The sequence below is a fragment of the Elgaria multicarinata genome, chromosome 3 (genome assembly GCF_023053635.1).
Source record: "Elgaria multicarinata webbii isolate HBS135686 ecotype San Diego chromosome 3, rElgMul1.1.pri, whole genome shotgun sequence".
In the NCBI taxonomy this organism is placed as follows: Eukaryota; Metazoa; Chordata; class Lepidosauria; order Squamata; family Anguidae; genus Elgaria; species Elgaria multicarinata.
The window spans coordinates 173395767-173416436 of NC_086173.1; the positions used below are offsets into that span (position 1 = coordinate 173395767).

At 48.4% G+C, this 20670-nt stretch overlaps 1 protein-coding gene and 1 pseudogene across 2 annotated transcripts in view; both read left to right on the forward strand.

The window, feature by feature from the left end:
* LOC134395799 (zinc finger protein 850-like) overlaps positions 1–17791 on the forward strand; it is a 229615-nt pseudogene extending 211824 nt beyond the window's left edge.
* The window catches only part of LOC134396371 (zinc finger protein 883-like), a 33630-nt gene continuing 21258 nt past the window's right edge, over positions 8299–20670 (forward strand). For both annotated transcript variants that reach the window (XM_063122847.1, XM_063122848.1), the window contains exon 1: positions 8299–8325. The gene's annotated coding sequence lies outside the window, so the exon portion shown is untranslated. The remainder of the gene's footprint in view (positions 8326–20670) is intronic.

Genomic DNA, 20670 nt, shown 5'->3' on the forward strand with positions numbered 1-20670 from the left:
GCCCTCCTCTGTGTGACAACCTTTTAAGCATTTGAAGAGTGCTATCATGCCTCCCGTCAATCTTTTCTTCTCCAGGCTAAACATGCCCAGTTCTTTCAGACTCTCTTCATAGGGCTTTCTTCCAGACCCCTGATCATCCTGGTTGCCCTCCTCTGAGCACGCTCCAGCTTGTCTGCATCCTTCTTGAAGTGTGGAGCCCAGAACTGGACGCAATACTCTAGATGAGGCCTAACCAGGGCTGAATAGAAAGGAACCAGGACCTCACGTGATTTGGAAGCTATACTTCTATTAATGCAGCCCAAAATAGCATTTACCTTTCTTGCAGCCATATCGCACTGTTGGCTCCTATTCAGCTTGCGACCTACAACAGTTCCAAGATCCTTCTCCTTTGTAGTATTGCTGAGCCAAGTATGCCCCATCTTGTAACTGTGCATTTGGTTTCTATTTCCTAAATGTAGAACTTGGCATTTATCCTTGTTAAATTTCATTCTGTTGTTTTCATCCCAGCACTCCAGCCTATCAAAATCACTTTGGAGTTTGTTTCTGTCTTCCAGGGTATTAGCTATCCCACCCAATTTTGGGTCATCTGCAAATTTGATAAGCGTTCCCTGCACCTCCTCGTCCAAATCTATATAAATAAAAATGTAAATGTTCATTCGAAACAGATGTTATATCTCCGAAAGTTCTTCACCGATCGCTTTGAAATTTTGACACAACGTTGCATTCGAATACGCAAGCGTTGTTATGTAACTATGTTCTATATGGGGACAAAAGTTTGTCTTAAAATCGAAAAAATAGGCCTCCTCAAAACCAGTCCTGCTGATCATTGTGACATCGCCAACCAGTAGGCCAATCCACTGCCCCTGCCTTCTCTCCTATTTGCATGTTCTATTTGCTCTTATAGGTCATTGTGACATCGCCAACCAGTAGGCCAATCCACTGCCTCTGCCTCCTCTCCTATTTGCATGTTCTCTCCTATTTGCTCTTATAGGTCATTGTGACGTGGCCAACCAGTAGGCCAATCCACTGCCTCTGCCTCCTCTCCTATTTGCATGTTCTCTCACAATTGCCTGAGTGAATATAGATGTCACACCTGTTACAGTTACACGTTCTGAAGAAAGGTAACTGCCAGGAGTTTCCACTAACCTCCTCACCGTAAAAACATCCTTTTTAAAAAACCAAACAGTAGGCCAATCCATTGCCTCTGCCTCCTCTCCTATTTGCATGTTCTCTCACAATTGGCTGAGTGAATATAGATGTCACACCTGTGACAGTGGACCTTTCAAAGGTGAAGATGTCCTCATTCCTCGCATTCCTATGATTCCAACAGATATGCCATTTCAATTTAAGAGATTGCAATTCCCAATTCGATTGGCGTTTGCAATCGCCATCAACAAAGCTCAGGGCCAATCTTTAGAATTGTGCGGTTTAGATCTAGACACAGATTGCTTCTCACATGGACAATTATATGTTGCGTGTTCTAGAATCGGCAAACCAGACAATCTCTATATCTACACAGACAATGGAACAACTAAAAATATTGTATATCCACAAGCATTGTGAAATTAAACATATTAGAAACATCCGCTTTGTCTTTTCTTTCTTTTCAATTTAACCAGACTGAGCCACAGCAACGCGTGGCAGGGTACAGCTAGTCATTAATAAAAATGTTGAAGAGCATTGGGCCCAGGTCAACCTGGTGAGTTTGATGCTATCATGGAGAATTGGCAAAAATGTTCTTGACTTCCCTTAGACACCTTGTATTTAGTATTGTATGCTAATGATTTGTAGTAAAAAGCCCCAAACCCAAATGTTGTCTGAGAGAGTGTTTCTTAAGAAATAGAAGTGTGTGGCCACGTTCGAACAACTCCGTTGTCCACGTTCGTGGTCAACTCCGTGGTTGATTATCGGAGTAGGGGGGAGAACTCCCCACACTACATGATTGTAATCAACCGTGGGGTGGGTTAAGGCTAGCATCAAGTAAACCATTACTCAATGGTGTGTTTGAGTGATATATCCCCTGCCCTCTCTCCCCCCATCAGTCCTCCCGCTGGTATCCCACAAGCCATTGCGAGTTTTTCCGACTGGACTAGAACGGCACCTGCCGCTTTGGTCACTCTTGCCAGGGGACTCTGTAGTTGCTGAAAATAACCAAGTGTGTGCAACGAAATAGTCAACGGTGCACGACACACGACACGATAACCAATGGTTATTCAAATAATCAACTCTGCTCAGTGTTGGTTATTTGCATTGGTTATTTCGGCCAGATAACCAACCGTGGTGTGAAAAAGTCCCAACGAATGAAACAATGGCTGCATTGGGATGATACTTTTGTCAATGGAGGGTTGACGAGTCAACTCACAGTTGGGGTTTTGGGGGGATACACCCCACATGACATGTCCTCACACCCGCGTGGAGTGGTTGAGGCTCACGTGGAGTGCATTCCGTTGCAACCCGGCATTTGATTGACAGTTTGGCCGCCCCTTTCCCCATCCTCCCTCAGTCCTCCAGGTCTATCCCAGGAGCCATTGGGAGTTGTGGCTGCTACAGCAGAACAGCTGGTGTGGTTGGGCCACTCTTGCCCGGGAACTCTGTAGCTAGGCGAAAAAATCAACGGGTGGAAGACTCTACTGGCTTGGTTCAGACAAGAGAAAAAACACCGGATGTGCAAAAAGTCAACTCTGCAACTGGCTGTGCCTATTTAACCCACCCTTGATTATCATGTTGTCTGAACCCAGTCAGTATCACCCATATTAAGAGGGAAGTACTGAACTTGCTCTAAATCTTATCTAGTTTTAGGAGAAATCTGGCTATATGCACAGTAGACAGATAATTCAGTGGTTGCCAATGTACAAACGAGAAGAATCTTGGAATTGTTGTAGATCGCAAGCTGAATATGAGCCAACAGTGCGATATGGCTGCAAGAAAGGCAAATGCTGTTTTGGGCTGCATTAATAGAAGTATAGCTTCCAAATCACGTGAGGTACTGGTTCCTCTCTATTCGGCCCTGGTTAGGCCTCATCTAGAGTATTGCGTCCAGTTCTGGGCTCCACAATTCAAGAAGGACGCAGACAAGCTGGAGCGTGTTCAGAGGAGGGCAACCAGGATGATCAGGGGGTCTGGAAACAAAGCCCTGTGAAGAGAGACTGGAAGAACTGGGCATGTTTAGCCTGGAGAAGAGAAGATTTTTTTATTTATTTATTTATTTATCATACTTATACCCCACTCCTCAGCCAAAAAAGGCTCTCGGAGCGGCTTACACTTAGCAAAAAAGACAGTCCCTGCCCTCAGGCTTACAATCTAATAAAGACATGACACACAAGGAAAAGGAGTCAAGTAGGGAGGGAGGGAGGAGAGAGAAAGAAAGAGAGAGAGAGAGAGAGTCCAGCAGGAGCAGGCCCCGATGTTACTTCTGCCTGCTCCTGTCCCCTCGGTCTTTCTTCTTCCCCACAGGGCCAAGATGGCAGTTTGCCCTGGGGGGGGGGGAAGAGTCCAGCAGGAGCAGGCCCCGATGTTACTTCTGCCTGCTCCTGTCCCCTCGGTCCTTCTTCTTCTCCACAGGGCCAAGATGGCAGTTTGCCCTGGGGGGGGGGAAGAGTCCAGCAGGAGCAGGCCCCGATGTTACTTCTGCCTGCTCCTGTCCCCTCGGTCCTTCTTCTTCCCCACAGGGCCAAGATGGCAGTTTGCCCTGGGGGGGGGGAAGAGTCCAGCAGGAGCAGGCCCCGATGTTACTTCTGCCTGCTCCTGTCCCCTCGGTCCTTCTTCTTCTCCACAGGGCCAAGATGGCAGTTTGCCCTGGGGGGGGGAAGAGTCCAGCAGGAGCAGGCCCCGATGTTACTTCTGCCTGCTCCTGTCCCCTCGGTCTTTCTTCTTCCCCACAGGGCCAAGATGGCAGTTTGCCCTGTGGGGGGGGGAGAGTCCAGCAGGAGCAGGCCCCGATGTTACTTCTGCCTGCTCCTGTCCCCTCGGTCCTTCTTCTTCCCCACAGGGCCAAGATGGCAGTTTGCCCTGTGGGGGGGGGGAGAGTCCAGCAGGAGCAGGCCCCGATGTTACTTCTGCCTGCTCCTGTCCCCTCGGTCTTTCTTCTTCCCCACAGGGCCAAGATGGCAGTTTGCCCTGGGGGGGGGAGAGTCCAGCAGGAGCAGGCCCCGATGTTACTTCTGCCTGCTCCTGTCCCCTCAGTCCTTCTTCTTCTCCACAGGGCCAAGATGGCAGTTTGCCCTGTGGGGGGGGGGGAGAGTCCAGCAGGAGCAGGCCCCGATGTTACTTCTGCCTGCTCCTGTCCCCTCGGTCTTTCTTCTTCCCCACAGGGCCAAGATGGCAGTTTGCCCTGGGGGGGGGGGGAAGAGTCCAGCAGGAGCAGGCCCCGATGTTACTTCTGCCTGCTCCTGTCCCCTCGGTCCTTCTTCTTCTCCACAGGGCCAAGATGGCAGTTTGCCCTGGGGGGGGGGAAGAGTCCAGCAGGAGCAGGCCCCGATGTTACTTCTGCCTGCTCCTGTCCCCTCGGTCCTTCTTCTTCCCCACAGGGCCAAGATCATCCCAAGATTGAAAGGAGACGTAGTAGCACTCTTCAAATACTTAAAAGGTTGTCCCACAGAGGAGGGCCAGGATCTCTTCTCGATCCTCCCAGAGTGCAGGACATGGAATAACGGGCTCAAGTTAAAGGAAGCCGGATTCCAGCTGGACATCAGGAAAAACCTGACTGTTAGAGCAGTACGACAAAGGAAGCAGTTACCTAGGGAGGTTGTGGGCTCTCCCACACTAGAGTCATTCAAGAGGCAGCTGAACAACCATCTGTCAGGGATGCTTTAGGGTGGATTCCTGCATTGAGCAGGGGGTTGGACTCGATGGCCTTGTAGGCCCCTTCAAACTCTGCTAATCTATGATTCTATGATACTGTCAATACAGTTTAAGGGAATTTCTGAACTAAGGCATATGCCACACATGGCGACCCTGAAGAAAGAATAACTCTCTAGACTATAATGCTCTTTTTTGAGAAAGAATACCCTCTCAACAAGTTAAATTGTGTTGTAAATGCTTGCAGTAAAAAGGGGGAAATAGATCTTTGAAATGGCTGAGAATAACATAAATAGAATCGTCTTTGATCATTAGAGAAGCACTCTTCCAATCATTTTGCGGGGGCGGGGAAGTCTAATCTATATTTTTCAAGTCACAGAGGGTGAGTGGGGAGAAGGAACATATTATTGTGTTGGTGTATTGAATTTTACTGATGCAACGGGACTGCCTTGGATCCACCAGCCTTAGAACGGACGTCGGACGACACAAATTAAGCAGATTACTGGGAGTTGTTTGCACCAACGCTACCAGTCCTTGGTTATTTGGACTGACGGGCTGTTAAGATCTGTCATCAGGGGCATACCAGTGACTCCATCACACATCCAACGGCTGATGGAGAAAGTCCGACGGAGGGAGGCTGGTGCGAAATGTACGATCGAAAAGTAGCATCTGTTGCCGTGACGACATCACCAATGCCGTGGTCTCTCGGCCTGTAATGGGTTCCGTGGGTCAAATCGTCCCTATCCGAAGTCAAACTGCATTTGGCCTGGAGCATCCCACAGCTTGCCAACATCTTAGAAGCAAGCCAGGCACATTTATTTATTGCAGTTTTATCCGTCCTTTCCCCCCCCCCTCCAAGGAACAAAAGGCAGCATACATTTTTTCCTCCTCTTCATTTTTATCCCCACAACAACAACCCTGTGAGGTAGGTCAGGCTGAGCCCCACAGCTCCCCCTACTTTGGAGGGGGGAGAGAATGTCTTGCGGGGGCGGCCTCAGTCCCTCCCCTTGCTCTGCACTCACCTGGCCGGAGAGAAGGGGGGCGTTGGAGGGCATGGGAAAATCTTGGGCTCTTTCCCTGGGGGGTGGGGGAGGGAGGTGCTGCTCTAGGAAGCGGCACTCTGTGCCCAGGGACCCCTCCCCAAAGATACCCCCTGCGCTTCTTGCAGACGCAGGGTCTGCTGAGGGGATGGATCTGGAGTCCGCAGGTGGTGCTCTCCTGCCCAGGTGGGCGAACAAGTGCCTTGCAGCTCTTTTGGACTACAACTCCCATTAGCCCCAGCCTGCAAGGCCAAGGAAGATGGGTGCTGTAGTGCAACAGACCTGGAGCGCCCCACGTTCTCTCCTCCTGTTCCAACGCTGCAGCCGCCTGCATTCCGAGGGCTAGACTGGGGGAGGGGGGACGCCCTCTCCCTGGGGGGAAGCAAGGGAGTGGGTGGCAGCGGGGTGGGGTGGGGTCTGGGAAAAGGGGGGTATTTTTGCACTGGAGAAGAGCTCTCCCCGTCGGTTAATCGTCCATTGCTTTTTGGCAAAAGGCCTTTGCCTTTGCAATAATTTCAAAGACCCTCGTCCAAATATATAGCTGACCTCCATATATATTCCGAAAGAAATGCTGAATCTATCAGGACAATGTAAAAGCTGGAACTACCATCTTGTGGTAGTGAGTTCCATAATTTACCAATGAAAATTGTCCTGCTTTCTGTAGGCATGGAAAATAGTTCTCGATCATCTTCTCTGTGCAACGTACCTGAACCACTGCTAACAGGTCTCCCCTCAGTCTCCTTTTCTCCTGACAGAACATAGAATCATAGAGTTAGAAGGGGCGTCTTAAGGCCATGGAGTCCAACCCCCTGCTCAATGCAGGAATCCACCTCAAAGCATCCCTGACAGATGGTTGTCCAGCTGCCTCTTGAAGGCCTCTAGTGTGGGAGAGCCCACAACCTCCCTAGGTCACTGGTTCCATTATTGTACTGTTCTAACAGTCAGGAAGTTTTAGGCTTCAAGACTCAATATTGTGGTCCTCGAAACGCTCCTCAAAATTGTTCAAACAGGAATAGAGAATAGAATCATAGAATAGTAGAATTTGAAGGGGCCTACAAGGCCATGGAGTCCAACCCCCTGCTCAATGCAAGAATCCACCCTAAAGCATCCCTGACAGATGCTTGTCCAGCTGCCTCTTGAAGGCCTCTAGTGGGAGAGCCCACCACCTCCCTAGGTCATTGGTTCCATTGTCGTACCACTCTAACAGGAAGCTTTTCCTGATGTCCAGCCAGAATCTGGCTTCCTGTCACTTGAGCCTGTTATTGTGTGTCCTGCACTCTGGGATGTGGAACCCAATGGGGTCATCCCATGAAGCTCATGGGTGGGAGATCCAGGACAAAAAAAAGGAAGGACTTCTTCACACAACGCAGAGTTAAACTGTCTAACTCACTACCACAAGATGTAGTGATGTCCACCAATTTGGATGGCTTTTAAAGGGGGTTGGATCAATTCCTGGAGGAGAAGGCTACCCATGGCTACTAGTCCTGATGGTTGTGTTCTATCTCCAATATTTGAGGCAGTAAACCTGTGTGCACCAGTTGCTGGGGAACATGGGTGGGAGGGTGCTGTTGCACCTTGTCCTGCTTGTTCATCCCTGTCCGATGGCTGGCCGGCCACTGTGTGAACAGAGTGCTGGACTAAGTGGCCCCTTAGTCTGATCCGGCATTAGGGCTCTTCTTATGTTCTTATGTACTTCCAGCCTATGATTTCTGATTATTCCCCGATTAATAAACTCCCTTTTCAAAGGAAGACATAGGAGACAGTGCTGGCCTCTCAGCTCCAGGTGTTCTTAAATGATATTGACTCTTTCGATCCTGGATTCTGACCCGGATTTGGTATAGAAACAACCTTGGTCAGCCTCGTGAATACCACTGTTAGGAACTGGACATGGGGTGTTCAACCCAGTTGGACTTTCGCATTTCTGGATGGCTTTTGATCTCATTGACCATGGCATCCTTTGCTGGGTTGGGCTATTGTTATCTGTAACTGAACTATGTTTTCCAATACTTGTTTATTCCACTGTTTGGTGCCATGCCTGGGGAGTTGAGCTGATCTCGCTCGTGCAGGTGGCCGTTCCGGGCATCCATTCTGATCCAGATGTTGTTTGGGAGTTCTGGGGTTAGTATTGATATAATATTGCAACGGTTTTAGTCCTGCAATATTGTTCCCAAGTGTTGCCAGCACACGGCCCCTGCTTTTGGCGTAGTGTCTTTAATAGAACGGGGGAGTTGCGGCCCTGTCCCTTCCCCCTCCCTGGGCTTCGCGACCCCCAGCTGCTGCGAAACATCTGGCTGGATCCGGCCTGGGCGGAGAGATGCTGCTGGCGCCCGCGGGGCTTCCGAAGGGTTAAAAGGACGGATCTCGATTCCTAGAGAGGAAGGCAATTTGGGGGTGGGAGGGGTGGCCCCTCCTCCTTAAATCCCTTCCTGGTCTGACTCCTCCCCCGATGGAGGGCGGAGTCTCTTCTCTCCGGCACCCGCCAGGCCAGGTGAGTCTCCTCCAGCCTCACCTGGGCATTTGAGGTGGGGTCGCGGAGTCCCAGGGCTGCGGGGTGGGGGGCCGGGAAAGACAAGGGGGCTGATGACCCCCCCCCAGGGAAGAGGCAGTGGGGGAGGCTGCTCAACTCAAACCGCATCCAGCCCATGGACAGAGAAAAGGAAGGAGGGGGGTCGTTAGAAGAAAAGGTGGAACGGTTGGGGGGCTTGTTAGCCCATTAGGGAGGCTTGGGGGTTGGGGAGATGGAGGGCAGGCCCTGTTCCCAAAGGGGGCTAGTGCAACGGACCCCTGCCACTGCGTTCCCTCCAGGTTGTTTGGACTGCAGCTCCCATCATCCCCTTCCACCAGGGCGGTGGGAAGGCCCCAGGCTGTAGAAGGCCACATCATAGTCTATGCACAGGCATTTTCCAGGGGGAAGGCTTCTTCCTCTGCTGCTCTCTGCAAAGCCAGGAGGCCCCTTTGGATCTGGAGGGGGGGAGGGGGGCTTTAAGCATCCGAAATGTTGGGAAAGATGCAGCAGAGGCTGTTTGGGGATGAGGGTTGGGGGGGCAGATTCTTTCCAGAGGACCTGAAGCATTGAGAAAGCCGTGGAAAGGAAAGACAATGTTGGCCTGGCGAAAAGTAGGTGGGGAAGAAGGAACTGGGGGGTGGGGGTGGGGGACCCCAACAAAGCACAGCCAACGGATTTGAGGGGTTTCTTTGGCACACAAGGTTTGGGGGTTGCTTGGAAGCCACAGGGGGCCAAAGGTGGGACCAGGGCACGGCCCCAGGTGAGGCTTGGATCTGCTCTGGGGCCCTTCCAGCACCACAGCTCTTTCTTGTGAGCGGAATTGAGGGTCTTTCGCCTTTACAGGGACGCTGCAGGGTCCGTGCAGCTCAGGGCGGGGAGTAGATTCTGCAATCCACCATTACAAAGCAGTTATTGGGGGCGTTCATAAAATCCTTAATGCCTCATCAATCCTGAAATTTACACGTACCAGAAAGAAATGTTGGTTTTACAGACCCCGAAAATGTCAAGAAGATTGGTGAAGGATTGAGGGAAGGAGGGCAGTTTAAAGCACAAAAGGAAACAACCCCTCTGTGAATCTAAATCTCCTTGCTAGCAAAGGCTGGCCAGGACATGGGCTCACGAGTTCTGAAGTCAGGAAATCCTCAGCCCTTCATCCAGCGGTGGGGTCTTCTTCCTCCCGCCTTCTAGCTGGTGGGATGGCTTTTCTTTTTTCCAAAATTCCCTTCAGTTGATTTTTAATGCATATTTCTTTCCCTCTCTCCTGCCTCTGCTAGATGACGCCCGCACAGCTAACAACCACAAAACAGGAGACCTTTAAAATGATCATGTAATTATAAATATAAACTCAGGAATAATGGGCCCAAGTGACAGGAAGCCAGATTCCGGCTGGACATCAGGGACTGAGCTACACCAAGTGAAAACATTTGCAAAACTGTATATGGGGTGTGTCCTGGGCCCCAACTGTTGTCACTACTGTTATAAATTGTTTTAAAAGTAGTGTAGATCCTGCCCAGGAAAAGCTTCCTGAGTGTTAGAGCAGTATGACAATGGAACCAGTGACCTAGGGAGGTTGTGGGCTCTCCCATGCTAGAGGCCTTCAAGAGGCAGCTGGACAACCATCTGACAGGGATGCTTTAGGGCGGATTCCTGCACTGAGCAGGGGAATGGACTCGGTGGCCTTAAGGGGACCCTTTCAACTCTACTATTCTATCATAGAATCATGGAATAGTAGAGTTGGAAGGTGCCTACTAGGCCATCTAGTCCAACCCTCTGCTCAATGCAGGAATCCATCCTAAAGCATCCCTGACAGATGGTTGTCCAGCTGCCTCTTGAATGACTCCAGTGTGGGAGAGCCCACAACCTCCCTAGGGAACTGGTTCCATTGTCGTACTGCTCTAACAGTCAGGAAGTTTTTCCTGATGTCCAGCTGAAATCTGGCTTCCTGTAATTTGTGCCCATTATTCCATGTCCTGTACTCTGGGAGGATTGAGAAGAGATCCTGGCCCTCCTCTGTGTGACAACCTTTCAAGTATTTGAAGAGTGCTATCATGTCTCCCCTCAATCTTCTCTTCTCCATGCTAAACATGCCCAGTTCTTTCAATCTCTCTTCCTAGAGCTTTGTTTCCAGACCCCTGGTCATCATGGTTGCCCTCCTCTGAACACGCTCCAGCTTGTCTGCGTCCTTATTGAATTGTGGAGCCCAGAACTGGACGCAATACTCTAGATGAGGCCTAACCAGGACCGAATAAAGAGGATCCAGTACCTCACATGATTTGGAAGCTATACGTCTATTAATGCAGCCCAAAATAGCATTGGCCTTTCTTGCAGCCATAATGCACTGTTGGCTCATATTCAGCTTGCGATCTACAACAATTCCAAGATCCTTCTTGTTTGTAGTATTGCTGAGCAAAGTATCCCCCATCTTGTAACTGTGCATTTGGTTTCTATTTCCTAAATGTAGAACTTTGTGTAAGGATTATTTCATAACTATCGATGTACATAGTGCTGTACATAGTAAAAGAATAAAACATCTGAGGACTAGAACCTGGATCCCTGGAGTTGTAGCCCAGCACTCTAACCTCGTTGGCTCTCTGTGCATGTGAGACTTAAGTCGGCAGCAGAAGGGGTCAAGGAGATGGGACTTGCCTGAGACAGGAAAGGTGGTGCAGGAGGACTGGAGGCTCAAGGGAAGGCTTGAGGGAGGGAGGGTCTGTGGAGGGGAGGAGGGGTCATTCAGGGCAGGCCTGTGACCGGGAGGCTGTGTCTTCAGCCCCTCAACCAGGCTTTGGGCTTTGGGGTGTGTGGCCCTTCGTGAAGGACCCTCCCTCTTTGGGCCCTGGTGTTCACCCGCCTTTCCTTCTGGGAGATGACGACCTGGTGGCTAGCTGGAGTCATCCCTGGAAAAGGCATTTCCCGAGCCTGGCAGTGTCATCCTTTAACTCTCAGAACTGTGTCTTGGCTTTGCAGGTCTTGGTGGCATCTCCACTTACGGCACGTTGGGCCTTGGGGCAGGAAGTGCCGGACGAAGAAGGGTTCCTCCGGCCCCGTCGGAGGCTTCCTGGGAGCACAGATCTGAGATGGACGAGGAAGACTCAGCTGGACCCAAAGCAGGAAGGGGGCCTGGTACCACCACAACTGGAAGCAGTGGGGAATTCTGGGAAGGAAAGGTGCAGGGAATCCTGGGAGAAGAGACGCCCTACCCAGAAGTACAGAGCCGGCATTTTCGGCAATTCCAATACCAGGAGGTCGAGCAGGTGAGAGACTTTTATCTTGGTAGTTTGAAAGGAAAAAAAAACGTGAGGGAGGATATACTAAAACGGACTCATAATAGTCCAAGTCCTTTCCTCCAGTATTCTTCCTTCTCTAATCCTTCTCCCCATTGCATATCCTGGATCCTGATTGCTGTTTCAGGAGCAGGGCCGGCTTGCAGAATTGAGCGTTGATTTCTCTGGAGCAGAGAAGGCTCCATGCAGACCCAGTTCGGAACGAAGAAGGATCGTTCAGGAGGCTGACGGAGGAGCCCCCGTGCAGGGTGAGGAGCAAGGAGGCCTATTTCGACTCGGTTTCCCTCTCTGGAGTGTGCCCGAAATCTATGGCACCCTTTTAAGTTCCTGTAAATAGTTTTGGTCGTTGGGGGAGGGACACTTAAATTAAACCTTGCTTAAAGTTCAGAAAAGGTGGCTTTTTTCAGCACGTGAAGACATTCTATGTGGAAACCTGTGTAGTGGTTTCTGAGTAAGAACCTAAATGGGGAGAGACGTGTGTTTTCACACAAGAGAAATTCAAACACCTGAGCGTAAACAGCGGAGGTTGTAATGCCGTTTTCCCTGCTTGGATGTGCATCGTTTCATCTGGACGCTCTGGGCTTCCTACCGTCCTTGTAATTAGGCGGTAATTAGACCACTCCTGAAGAAGCCTAACCTGGACCCAGAGGATGTTAACAACTACAGGCCGGTGGCTAATATCCCCTTCCTGGGCAAGGTGCTTGAGCGGGTGGTTGCAGTACAACTCCAGGCACTCTTGAATGAAACGGATTATCTCGATCCATTTCAATCGAGTTTCAGGCCTGGTTTTGGAACGGAAACTGCCTTGGTCGCCCTGTGGGAAGACCTCTGCTGGGAGAGAGACAGGGGGAGTGCGACCCTGTTGGTTCTCCTGGATCTCTCAGCGGCCTTCGATACCATCGACCATGGTATCCTTCTGGATAGGTTGTCTGAGCTGGGAGTGGGAGGTACTGCGTTGCAGTGGTTCCGCTCCTACTTGGATGGCCGATTCCAGAAGGTGGTGCTGGGGGATTATTGCTCTGTGCCGTGGCTCCTAAGCCCTGGGGTTCCACAGGGCTCTATCTTATCCCCTATGATGTTTAACATATACATGAAGCTGCTGGGGGAGGTTATCCGGAGATGTGGACTGAGGTGTCATCAATATCCATGCTCTGATAACCTCTCGTTTGGATTACTGCAATGCGTTATACGTGGGGCTGCCTTTGAACACCGTCCAGAAACTTCAACTGGTACAAAACAGGGCAGCACGTTTACTAACAGGGACTGGCTGACGAGATCACATTACGCCAGTCCTTTTCCAGCTTCATTGGCTGCCAGTCCAGGTCCGGGCCCGATTCAAAGTGCTGGTATTAACATTTAAAGCCCTAAACGGTGTGGGGCCAGGTTTTCTGAAGGAACACCTCCTCCCGTATGTCCCTGCCCAGACCCTAAGGTCATCCTCAGGGGCCCTTCTCCGCGAGCCCCTGCCAAAGGAAGTGAGGCAGGTGGCTACCAGGAGGAGCAGGGCCTTCTCTGCTGTGGCACCCCTGCTGTGGAATGAGCTCCCTAAGGAGGTTCGCTTGGCACCTATATTATATGCTTTTAGATGCCAGCTGAAGACTTTTTTATTCTACCAACATTTTAACAGTCTATAAATAAATTTTAACTTGGTATTTTAAATTCGTGATTTTGCATTGCTGCTGTTTTTATCTGGTTGAGCTTTTATATTGTATTTTATATTATGGTTTTATACTGTTGTTTTATACTTTGAATGTTTTTAATTTTTGTGAACCACCCAGAGATCGCCGGCTATTGGACAGTATAGAAATGTAATAAATAAATTTGTCTCCCACAGGTGACGTCATGATGCCGGCAGTCGGTACCCCATCATCTCTTTCTGGTGGCGAAGGGGGAACGGAGGCCGTGGGACCCCATGAGGTAGGGGGAGAAGGGCGAGGGGCGGCCTGGGGGTCTCTGGGCTCTGCTCACCTCCCTGGGACAGAACACGTCGCTTTCCTCTTTGCTTGAGTCAAAGCGGCCGTGTTGAATGGCTTTGAGTGGCCCTCAGGAAGGTTTCATGCGGTTCCCCCCCATCTTTTCGGGGTGTTTAGAATGGAGCCTGTATAGCAGCTGAGAATCATCACCATTCCACTCACCTGCTGTTCTGGATTTCGCTTGTCTGTAATCTTCATGCTCTCTCTGAGGAGGAAACGTTTCCCTTTCAGGGTCTGGTGAGCTTTGAGGAGCTGTCTGTGTCTTTCACGGAGGAGGAGTGGGCGCTGCTGGATCCGGACCAGAGAGCTCTGCATCACGAAGTTACGGAGGAGATCTGTGGGATCGTGGCCTCTCTGGGTAAGGCTCTGTCTTTCCCTAGTTGGTGATAATATATTCTTCACAAATGCAATAAACTGATTTTAGCACGTTCTGTCAATCTTCCAATCTAACAAGATGTATCTATTTTTATTGACTCAGAGTGCAATCCTATGTCTGTTTAGAAAGAAAAGACTCCAGGCTGCAGGGCTTAATAAGTTCGCTGATGCTGGATCAGACCGAGGGTCATAGAATCATAGAATAGTTGAGTTGGAAGGGGCCTACGAGGCCATCCAGTCCAACCCCCCGCTCAACGCAGGAATCCACCCTAAAGCATCCCTGATGTATCGTTGTCCATCTGCCTCTTGAATGCCTCTAGTGTGGGAGAGCCCACAACCTCCCTACATAAGTGGTTCCATTGTCGTACTGTTCTAACAATCAGAAAGTTTTTCCTGATGTCCAGCTGGAATCAGGCTTCCTTTCACTTGAGCCCGTTATTCCGTGTCCTGCAATCTGGGATGATGGAGAAGAGATCCTGGCCCTCCTCTGTGTGACAACCTTTTAAGTATTTGAAGAGTGCTATCATGTCTCCCCTCAATCTTCTCTTCTCCAGGCTAAACCTGCCCAGTTCTTTCAGTCTCTCTTCATAGGGCTTTGTTTCCAGACCCCTGATCACCCTGATTGCTCTCCTCTGAACACGCTCCAGCTTTTCTGCGTCCTTCTTGAATTGTGGAGCCCACAACTGGATGCAATTCTCTAGATATACTGTTAGTTTTACCTTACCCTGTGCCTGCTTACCCTACCCTGTGCCTGTTGGCATTCTCTTCCCCTCCTTATTGTTTTACTTTGATTTTATTAGATTGTAAGCCTATGCGGCAGGGCCTTGCTATTTACTGTTTTACTCTGTACAGCACCATGTACATTGATGGTGCTATATAAATAAATAATAATAATAATATTAGAAGCCAACATGGATTTGTCAGGAACAAATCCTTTCAGACTAATTTGATCTCATTTTTTGATGGGATAACCTCCCTTGTGGACTGTGGGAATGCTGTGGACGTCATATATCTTCTCTGCTTCTGCTCTTCTTGGAGTTGGGAAGCCAAATGAGGTCACTGGGCGGCTGACAAGAGTTAGCAATCAAACCAATCAGGCCTGTCTGTTCCAGCACTCTGTTCACACAGTGGCCAACCAGCCATCCGCCAGGGATGAACAAGCAGGACATGGTGCACGCTCCCACCCATGTTCCCCAGCAACTGGTGCACACGGGTTATTGCCTCAAATACTGGAGATAGCACACAACCATCAGGGCTAGTAGCCATGGATAGCCTTTGCCTCCAGGAATTTATCCAACCCCCTTTTAAAGCCATCCTAATTGCTGGCCATCACTACATCTTATGGTAGTGAGTTCCTTAATTTAACTCTGCACTGTGTGAAGAAGTCCTTCCTTTTATTTGTCCTGAATCTCCCACCCATCAGCTTCCTAGGATGACCCCACTGGGTTCTAGCGTTTTGAGAGAGGAGAAAAATGTCTCCCTGTCTACATTCTCCACACCTCTATCAGGTCTCCCCTTAGCCTCCTTTATCCCAAGCTAAACAATCCCAGTTTTTGTAAGCTTCCCTCATAGGGGAGATGCTCCAGCTCCTTCATCATTTTAGCTGCCCTTTTCTGCACTTTTTCCAGCCCTATAATATCCTCTTTTAGGTGTGGTTATCAGAACTGTACACAGTATCCTAAGTGAGGTTGCAACATAGGTTTGTATGATACCAGGCTGTACGATACTGGCCGTTTTATTATCAATTCCTTTTCTTATCATGCCTAACATGGAGTTTGCCTTCTTTACAGCGGCCACACACTGGGTGAGCCCTTTCATCAAGCTGTCCACCCCAACCCCAGGATCACTTTCTTGTTCAGTCGCCACCAGCTTAGATCTGATGGACCAGGAGAGAATAAAAACAGGAGCAATGCACAAGATGACCAGTAAACCCTCTGCTTTTCATGGCCACAGTGAAACCCCAGTACAGGAAAACTTCGCTGAACGAATGGGAATAAATCAGTATTCTGTGTGTAGGACAAGCTTTGATTCTCAATCAAGTTTTAAAAGCCATTGTAAGACTCACACAGATGACAACTCATTAAAACGCTTGGAATGTGGAAAGAGCTTCTCTAGAAGCACAAACCTTAGTTGTCATCGGAGAAGTCACGTAGGGGGAAAACCATATGAATGTGCAAACTGTGGAAAGCGCTTCAGTGATAAGGTACACCTCACTCATCATCAAAGAATTCACACAGGGGAGAAACCATATGAATGTACAGAGTGTGGAAAGCAGTTCAGTCATAGTTCAAACCTCACTCGTCATCAAAGAATTCACACAGAGGAGAAACCATACGAATGTGCAGAGTGTGGAAAGTGCTTCAGATGGAGCACACACCTCACTTCCCATCAAAGTATTCACACGGGGGAGAAACTACATGAATGTGCAGAGTGTGGAAAGCACTTCACACAGAGTTCAAGCTTCACTATTCATCAAAGAATTCACACAGGGGAGAAACCATATGAATGTGCAGACTGTGGAAAGCGCTTCAGACGGAGCACACACCTCACTCATCATCAAAGAATTCACACAGGGGAGAAACTATATGAATGTGCAGACTGTGGAAAGCGCTTCAGTCAAAAGATACTACTCACTTGTCATCAAAGAATTCACACAGGGGAGAAACCATATGAATGTGCAGACTGTGGAAAGAGCTTCAGTCAGAAGATACAACTCACTTCTCATCAAAGAATTCACAGAGGGAAGAAACCATATAAATGTGCAGAGTGTGGAAAGAGCTTCAGTCAGAGCACACAACTCACTTGTCATCAAAGAATTCACACAGGGGAGAAACCATATGAATGTGCAGACTGTGGAAAGCGCTTCAGTCAGAAGATACAACTCACTTGTCATCAAAGAATTCACACAGGGGAGAAACCATATTACTGTGCAGAGTGTGGAAAGAGCTTCACTCAGAGCACACAACTCACTTCTCATCAAAGAATTCACACAGGAGAGAAACCATATGAATGTGCAGAGTGTGGGAAACAATTCAGTGATAGTTCAAACCTCACTCGTCATCAAAGAATTCACACTGGGGAGAAATCATATGAATGTGCAGAGTGTGGAAAGCGCTTCAGTCAGAGCACATACCTCACTTCTCATCAAAGAATTCACACAGGGGAGAAACCATATGACTGTGCAGAGTGTGGAAAGTGCTTCAGTTGGAGCACAAGCCTCACTTCTCATCAAAGAATTCACACAGGGGAGAAACCATATGAATGTGCAGACTGTGGAAAGCGCTTCAGAAAGAGCACAAACCTCACTCGTCACCAAAGAATTCACACGGGAGAAACCATATGAATGTGCAGAGTGTGGAAAGCGCTTCAGTCAGAAGATACAACTCACTTGTCATCAAAGAATTCACACGGGAGAAACCATATGAATGTGAAGAGTGTGGAAAGCGCTTTAGTAAGAAGATACAACTCACTTGTCATCAAACAATTCACACAGGGGAGAAACCATATGAATGTGCAGACTGTGGAAAGTGCTTCAGTCAGAAGATACAACTCACTCGTCATCAAAGAATTTACACGGGAGAAACCAGATGAATGTGCAGAGTGTGGAAAGAGCTTTAGTGTGAGAACAAACCTTACTTCTCTTCAAAGTATTAACACGGGAAAAACCATGATGATACTCAGCTCTACTTCTCCTTGTTGTCGGAGTCAGCTGGGGCTGTGAAGGTGCTGGACCAGTGCCTGGAGGCTGTAATGGGCTGGATGAGGGCCCATAAACTGAAGCTGAATCCTGATAAGATGGAAGCTCTGTGGATTGGTGGTTCCCGAGTCCGGGAATTGGGTAAGTGGCCAGGTCTGGAAGAGGTGGCGCTCCCTCTGGAGGAGCAGGTACGTAGCTTGGGAGTACTCCTAGACCCATCCTTGTCACTGGAGGCCCAGGTGGACTCTGTAGCACGGAGTACTTGGGGTCAGCTTTGGCTGATCCGCCAGCTACGGCCTTTCCTGGACAGGGACAACCAAGCCACAGTAGAGCATGCACTGGTAACTTCCTGCTTAGACCACTGCAACGCACTCTACGTGGGGCTGCCCTTGAAGATGACACGGAAGTTGCAGCTAGTGCAAAATGCAGCAGCTAGACTGCTGGCGGGTACATCTTTCAGAGACCACATAACACCGGTTGTAAAGGAACTGCACTGGCTGCCTATACGCTTCCGGTCGGAATTTAAGGTGTTGGTAATGATGTTTAAAGCCCTAAACGCTTGGACCTCGATACTTGAGGGAGCGCCTCTCCTTATATATGCCTGCCTGAGACACAGATCTGTTTGAGGAGCTCTTCTCCGCATCCCACCAGCACAACACATTCGCTATTTTGGGACAAGGGAGAGGGCCTTCTCTGTTGTGGCACCCAGGCTATGGAATGCCCTCCCCTTGGAGGCCCGATTGGCGCCAACGCTGTATTCGTTTCAACGCCAAGTAAAAACCTGGCTTTTTAACAAAGCCTTTGATGGTTAAATTCACTGGCACATTGTTTTCACTGTTTTAACTGCATCTATTGCTTTTAAATTGCCAGGTTAAGACTTTCCTCTTTGCCCAGGCATATGGCAGCAGATCTTAATCACCCACATGTTTAGTTAACAGTTTTTAATGCTTTATGTGTGTATGTTCTGTGTTTTAGAATTTTAAATTTTGTATACTTGGTTTTTTTTTCAATTTTAGAATTTCTGTAAACCGCCCAGAGAGCCCTGGCTATGGGGGGTGGTATATAAGTGTAATAAATAAATAAATAAATAAATAAATATATTGTTTTAACTTGGATCATTTGTTTTTGGTTTAATTTGTTTTTAACTGTGTATATTTATTGTTTTATACTGTATGTTTTTATCTGTATGCCGCCCTGAGATCTTAGTGATATAGGGCGGGATATAAATATTTTAAATTAAATAAATTTATAAATAAATGTAGCATTGTAGAGTGTGGAAAGAGCTTCAGTTTGAAATTTTAAAAAAACCTCAGGGGAGGAGCCATATAAATGCTTCAAGTGTGGAATAACCATAGACTTGCCCCTCATGTTGAAGGAGTTTCAGTCAGAAGTTCTATCTCACTTCTCACTAAGTAACTGACACAGGGGAGAACCCTTAGAAGAGTTGGGAGAATGAGATGACGCCATAATCACATTCATCTTTCACTTCAGAGAACGTACTTGGGGGAGTGAATTTGATGAACTGACTTCTCCTATAGAAGCCTCCCCAGTCCTTCAGATTGAAATCCCGCTCCTGGGCCCCTGTGCAATATTCATCAAGTTGGTGGAACCAAGGCAGGGTCTCCTTGGTGGGGTCTCCGACACCGTTGAACTGCCTCCCATGATAACTTCACTTAGCTCCCTTCATTAGGTATTTTTAAAAGGTTTTGAAAAAACTGATTGTTCTCATCTTTATTTTTAACTGATTTAGTCGAAGTTGGCCCATTGCTTGAACATCTGACAGTTAACATACACAATCTCAAAAGAGTCCTATGAACACCGTTGTAATAAAAACTAGGGGTGTGATCCGCTCCGATTAGGAGCGTAGAAGCAGTAGCGGATTGGCCTGCTCCGCCTTACCCAGAGGCGGAGTAGGAGCGGACTGCGGACCCCTAGAAGCAAGGCGAAGAGAAGCGGCCATTTTTCGGAGCTCCTAGTTCAGGCGGAGCGCTCCGGTCGCTATCTTGAAAACATTTCGCCATAGGATTGCATTGCGGCAAATAATCGCGGATAACTATGTTCTTTTTGAAGCTATCGTTCTGGAAATTCTTGTGCTCAGAGTCGTGGATGGGGGTCATTTTGAGACCACTCTCACCTCTCTGCGTCGTGCGGGTCGCGTGCTATATTTTTTTGAAAATCGGGTCAACCGCGCGGCTCAAACGGCGTTTTCGGCTTTTCGCCCATAGGATTGCATTGCGGAAAAGAATCGGGGATAACTGGGGGGGGTTAAGCTATCGTTCTGAAAATTCTTGTGCACAGAGAGTCGTGGATGGGGGTCATTTTGAGACTACTCTCAACTTTCTGCGTCCTGTGGTTCACGTGCAATATTTTTTTAAATATCGGGGTTTGGGTGTTTTGTTTTTTTTTGGAAGCGATGACAGGCACATTCAACTCCCAATCCTGATGAGAATTGATCTCCTCAGAAAGCATCATCCTCCAATCCCAGCGTTGGAGGGGGGACTAAGGCAGACCCACCCTGAGAACTTTCTGTTTTGTGTCTCTTTGTGGGTTGGCGTTCGTGGAGGGAACACTTAGTTAGTTAGTGCTCCTGCTTTGGACTTTGGAGATAGATTAGGATAGATTTAGTTTGGCGCGTGTGTGTGTGTTTGTTTGCTTCTTTCTGACTTATAGCTTAGTTTGCCCTGTGTTTTTCCCTTACTTTGATTTAATATAAACTTTATTTTTAAATTTTGGAGTGTGTGTTTGGTGGGTTGGGTTGGTTGCCCCCCCCCTGACTGTTCTGCTTTTGTGAAAGCTTTCTTTTGAAAGCATACACACACTTCTTGTCCCATTTCCCTACATTTATTAGTAATATTCTTAAACATATTTTATTATATTCTTTTACATAGTCTTAGTAGTATTCTCATACATATTATTAGTAATATTAATATTTTATTCTTCTTATACATATTAGTAGTAGTGTTTGGTTGGTTCTTTCCCCCCCTCCCCTCTCTTAAAT